Genomic DNA, 6,558 nt, shown 5'->3' on the forward strand with positions numbered 1-6,558 from the left:
ATCACATAGTGCCACATATTGAACGGTGATCTATCTTTGTAATGAGGGAAGTATAGTTTGAATTTCCTTTTCATATGTTTTTAATGAGTCCATGTGGCAATGGTGGCCTGCTCCTGTGTGTATTTCTGTGTTAATGTTAGTGTATCGTAGTTGTTACACAGGATATAATACAGGTTATGCACACAAGTGTTTAAAGTGTATATTTGTATTTAGGCACGAGGATTGCACAGCACTTCACGTGCAGGTAAAATGTAATAATATATGAGCACGGGGAATTGCACTTTATTAATTCACGTGCAGTTGTACCGAGACTCCAATTGAATGATTGATTAGCAATCGAGTCTCAGTACAGCTGTATAAAAGCAGCATGTTTGCACTCACTCAAGGTTGTGTGTTCAGGGCAAAAGAACAGGAGAGAGTGAGAAGATTACAGCAAGCTTTAAAATGATAGTGAGCAATTGCTATGTAGTGCTGGAGGACCAGGACGGTACTTGTTTGTGTTTAGTGTTCGTGCCCGGTTTGCTAGTGTCTGTTTGTTTGGTTTGTCTATTTATTTTGGCTGAAGTGCCATGTTCTGGTTTGTTCAGCATCTTTATTTTCTGTTTGTTCATTTATTAAATGCTGAGAGCAAGCAAGTGCTCAGCTTCACCAAAACTCCACGTCTCTGTCCTGTGTGTTATTGTTCCAGGTCTGACGTCACCCCTCAGCCAGTCTTGTGACAGTCCATTATATATAGTTCTAATGCTGTACATTTTGCCTTGTTTGCATCATGCCTCATATCGATTCCAATAAGAATCCAGTGGGATGACTTTATATTAACAGGAAAAAGAACAGTTTAGAAACACCGCAAATTCCTATCATTTTGGGGGGTTGACAGTACTTCAATGTCATCACAACAGAGACTATTCAAATTTTGTCTGACAAATGTGGAAGGAATAGTTAACACACTTTTTTCTGAGAATGCAGGAAAGAACTCAAAGGTTTTTAAAGAACGAGCATAATCTATCAATTCATTTTTTTGTTTAGAAATAATTTTTAAATAAAATGATCTGGACATTTTGTGTTCTTTATTTTAGTTTGTTATGGTCTTTGGCGACTGGCATCTGAGGAGACTGGTAGATGGTTATGTTCAGATTCCCAAGGGTGACCTGCTCTTTGGATACAACTGCACTCCAGGTGCTTGTGCAGCTGCTCTCCGTAAAGAAGTTCTGAACGAAACCCCACCTGAAGAGCCAGACCTGGTGTGCCTTATTGCACCAGGCAACAACCTCTCAAAAAACACCATCCAACAAGCAGCCTTATCCGTTCAGCCCAGGGTAGATGGAATAAGGTAATAAATTGAATACTTTATTATTTTAATACATTTTTATTAAATAGATAAGTAAATAAATAAACAAATACAATGTTATTCTGTTTTTAAAAGATAGTGGTAATTGATTTTCCAAACTGGCTGACAGTGGAGTTTCCCTACCAAGACATGTTGTGACAAGAGTACCATGAAGTTGCAGCAAGTTGCAGTTGTTGCCAGCATGAACACAAAGGGATTGTGGCGAAGTGGTGAGTGAGGACATAGTGGATTCATTACACGGGCAATGATTCACAGGTGCAAGGGTGTTTATTAATGATTATAATGTTCAGAGCCTTATGATAAAACCTGTAAATAATAATAGTGATGGAAGTGGTGCAGCAACATGTGTCACGTCTGTTTTGAAAACTCCCACAGGTTTGACCCGCAACCAAAAGTCCAGTCTTTTCTCACCCAAACAAAACACAGACACAGTTCCTACAGTGCATGAATTAAGTGCTTGTGGTGCAAAGACAGTTCCGTAGTGAAAAGTGAATGTTGGTGTCCGGGTCTGATGCTGGCCTGTGGCTGCAGCTCTGGATCGTGCTAGTAATCTGGAAACAGGCAAACAAACAGCTTAACAAGAAAAAACTAACAGCACACTCACGGTTTCTCTCACAAATAATGGGACTCCTTCTAGGTTGTTGCTAACCATGTACAAAGGAACAGATCACTTATGCTATGCCCCCTATTTATACCCTCGCTCATGACCCCTAGGTTAACGAGCGCATCCGCTCCTCCAATCCTCGGATGCCACGCCGTCTCTCGTCCGGGTCATTGAGCTTGGGTGCCGTAGCTCCGCCCCCTTCCTAAATGACTGACTTCCACCTACCCTAAGGAATAAATTGTCTTGCCATTTATTTAAGAGTATAGATCTAACACCAAGATTAATTTCACAGGTACAGTATGTAGGAGCAATTGTGAATATTTTTGATGGTTAAATAACCAACACCAATTAGCAACTAGGCTTACTGATAATACTTTTTTTTCCTTCATGGTTTTGTTGTTTGGACTATACCCACCTACCCACTTCCTCTTGGTGGTTTATAGGTTCAATTACTAGATCATGCTTTTTTGTGACAGCTCTGATATTAGCATGATATTAGTACTGTCCATTAAAACCTGTTTAACTCTTCCTATAGGTACCTCTCCACTGTAGATCTTATAGCCCTTATAGCTCCCTGAAAGGAACTCTGACCTGTGTTGCCATGACAGGGTGCATCTAAGTGAAGGAAAGGAATGGAATGCCCATCTTTGCCCAGCTGATATGGTGTGCAGCTTACTTTCAGCTGAAAGTTCCACAGGGGATCAAGACCACCTCTGCTGCACTCAAACATGCATTCCGCAGAGTGACCCCACGGCTGGGGGGGAGAGGGACATGCAATCCGCAGAGTGACCCCACGACTGGGAGTGAGAGGGACATGCAATCCGCAGAGTGACCCCACGACTGGGAGTGAGAGGGACATGCAATCCGCAGAGTGACCCCACGGTTGGGGGGGAGAGGGACATGCAATCTGCAGAGTGACCCCATGGCTGGGGGGCAGAGGGACATGCAATCCACAGAGTGACCCCACGACTGGGAGTAAGAGGGACATGCAATCCGCAGAGTGACCCCACGGCTGGGGGGGAGAGGGACACCAGCTACACCACCACAGAGACGAGTTCCTTACTCATGGACTGAGGTGACAAGAGGACAGAGTAAGAAGACATCGAATAGTAATTGCAGGCGGCTCCACTCTGTAAGTTTAACATACATTTTTTTCATTCATTACAGAAAGAGAGGCAGATAAGTGTGACAGTTCAGAGAAAGTCAAGTAGATGTGAAAGGATAGAGAAGGTAAGATGGCAAGGAGAGGTGAGGCAGGACAGAGAGGTGAGGTAGGACAGAGAGGTGGGGCCGGGCTGAGAAGTGAGGCCGGGCTGAGAAGTGAGGCCGTGCTGAGAAGTGAGGCAGCACAGAGAGGTGTGGCAGGACGGCAAGGAGGTGAGGCAGGAGGCAAAGAAGGAGAGGCAGGAGACAGAGGAGGATCTGATCTTCAGTGTTATACTTAATCCTGTGCAAATATTTTTTTATATATAATTTTAGAATGCCCTGATGAAGGGGGCTGTTGAGAGCCGAGGACTTCTGGAGATTTCTTCCCCCAGTGCTGTTAACAGTAGTCTAGTCAGCTTAAAATTCACTTTACAAATTAAAAAATCTAACATGACTTTCACAATTATCTACATTACTTGTTCAGTCAGAAATACATCTTTCAAATGTTTATATCTGTTTTTCAAAATACTTCACTGTAATTGCTATTACCAATAACAACATCTCATTATTGATAATCGCATTCACATAGTGAAAATGCAAGCAGAATTAATTGACAATCATCCCAACTCCACATAAAACACTGTGTAGACTGCATGCAGGTGGTGATAACATGAAGCAGGCTGCAGAAGAAGATGCTAGGCGAAGGCGCGGTCAAGGACAGGGACAGGGATAGGGACAGGGACAACGTCAAGGAAGACAAGATGAAGTACGACCAAAAAGATCTACCGTGTTAAATGAAATCAGAGCAACAGTTGTTGACCATGTCATCAACAGAGGCTTGTCAATGAGAGCAGCTGGGCTCATTGTCCAACCTATTATGAAAAGGTCAGCAGTATCCTCTATCATCCGGACATTCCATACAGAGAACTGGTAAGTGTATAGAACATGCATAGTGTACCCAGTTTTGCAGTACATTTACTGACAGCAGTAGAGTAAAGTGTAACCACAGCATATATATTGTACTCTGTTTCCAGAATTGAGAAAAAGGCATGCAGCGGTGGCTGCAGTCGATTACTCCCTGATCAACTGGAGATGTAGTTGAGATGGTCCATTGAAAAAATGATATTCACCTCACCGAAATCCGGTAACGCTGATGAAGTTGTCACGTCTGCTGCGTTTTGCAGATTTTCACGTACTCTTTTTATTCGGTCTTATTTATTTTCTGTTTACTCTGCACACACTCTTAACTCAGGGGAGACGTTAGGAGGACAGAGATGTTATAAACTATTAGTGGTTTATGTTCGAGCACTGGACGAGCTATAAGTAAGTCCATATAACCTTTATGTAATCGAAAAAAAGACACTCAAGACTCAGTCATTTTAAGTTTTACAAATCAGAGCAATGCTCCTTCGGTTTATTAAAATGCTTTTAATATTTGGAAAAAGGTAGGTTGATCAAACCTCCAAATTCCAACACAAGCAGTCTACAAGCACCCACATCTATATTTCAGTTTCATTCAATATAACACTCTCTTAAAACCAAAACATAGTTTCAGAACCTTATAGCAATACAACCAATACATGTAAGACATAACAGTGTTAGTAATATGCTTACCTCCTATTATAAGGAAAAGTAGCGTGAACAAAGGAATCAGTCTGGTGGAGATCTGCAAGTGGTGGACCACTTCACCCTGTCAAGCAAAGGTCTTGAATGTGGTACCCTTTTGCGAAAAGTGTGAGTTTTTATAGGATTCGTCTCCATATGAATACATGGAGAATCTTTATCAAATCCAATTCTTATCTCTTTGGCACACAGCAGCCTAAAAATTTAGAGCCTTGTGCCAACAATTAATAAAAATATAACACCTGGTCTACACATCCAATCATGATCTCATCCGCTCATTTCTCGACCCCTCCTCTATCTAAAAAGCTAGGTGAAACAAAGAAAATAATATTATTTTGAATATATGAGTGTTGTCTGAAATATATACAACACTATTAGTTATGATTATATTGATTATATGTATTAATGTCTAATAATATATTCCCTCATGCCATTCTATTCTTCAAATTAGTTTTTCTTCTCTCTTTACAGGTGTGTGCTTAATAGATATTATAGGGAGCTTCCTTCTTATGTTTTTCCCCAATATAGAGTTTCTCTCCATGGATAATCTTAATGAGAGACAGTTTCATGTATATTATTATAACAGGCAGTGTTTAGCATATGGTCTTACACTCACAAATAGTTTATAGTAAAAAGCAAGCATATTAAACCTCATTTCAACATTTAGCAACATTTTCTTAGGCTAAAAAGGGTGCTGCAGAAACTTGCATTTGGGAATCAAGCCCATCTTGATAAGAAACTGCCTAAAAACTGGCCACTTGTATCAAACTATACCAGCTTCTACTGCATGATTTTATATAAAGAAAATACATACGTTTCACAATTAAGAATTAAAACAGCATTACGCGTTACTTTTGATTACACACTTACACAATTTTCCAAACTAAAGATTATACAAACAATACAAAGGATTATAACACATATTATTGCATCAATACATTTCATTTTAAATTCTCCAATCCATGTCCGGGGTTTCAGCTCACTCCCAGCAAGACTCCACTTCGGTCTCAGGTTCCACTCGGGTAGGCTCAATGAACATGACAATAGGCTCTCGAATCTATCGTCTCGCATCACAGGTGTGAGTCGCCATGGCCTTGACTTTGTACCTACAAGACACTTGTACACGCTTAGTAGGGACACCTTCCTCACATTCTAATTTTCCCAGATGCGCCCATTTTACTAAGTGACCCTTTCACAACTCATGCATTCAATCCTCTTAATATCTTTTTGGGTTTACATTTAAATGAGAGAAAGAAACACCTACAGAATCATTGCATTCAAACAAGATTCTACAGTGTTTAGCCAAATGACTGCATGCCGGACAAAGTCTGAGCCCAGTCACTGATGACTTGCTTTGGCACATATTACATACACAATTAATAAGAGGATTATGTTTTAATGTATGTGTCAGGGTTACTTCTGCACCATGTACAATAGTTCTGGATCTGTACACATTGTTACTATACACTTCTTTCTGCTCACATGGAGACACTTTAGAAGGGATGCCATTCATCCAGAATACAGTAGGGGGCCAAAATTCACTGTTTTTCATATCAGCAGGCACCTAACTTGTAGTTTGTTTATCATCATTAGTGGGCAAACTCAATACAACTGAATCTGAATCAGTTGATGAACCATGAGCCTTAGCTACTGAGATTCTCCATACAAAAGGATTCAATGTTTTACTGACCAGCCTAGCTGATTCAGCGTCATTTGCAACAAAGACAACAATGTTTTTGAAGGTATGACACCATAAGTCTAACTACAATTGCTTGTGTTCTACAAAGGCATCAAGTAACTATGAAACAAATTTACTTGGTGCCTTTTGAAAGAAATA

This window comes from Polyodon spathula, chromosome 34 (genome assembly GCF_017654505.1).
Source record: "Polyodon spathula isolate WHYD16114869_AA chromosome 34, ASM1765450v1, whole genome shotgun sequence".
Taxonomy (NCBI): domain Eukaryota; kingdom Metazoa; phylum Chordata; class Actinopteri; order Acipenseriformes; family Polyodontidae; genus Polyodon; species Polyodon spathula.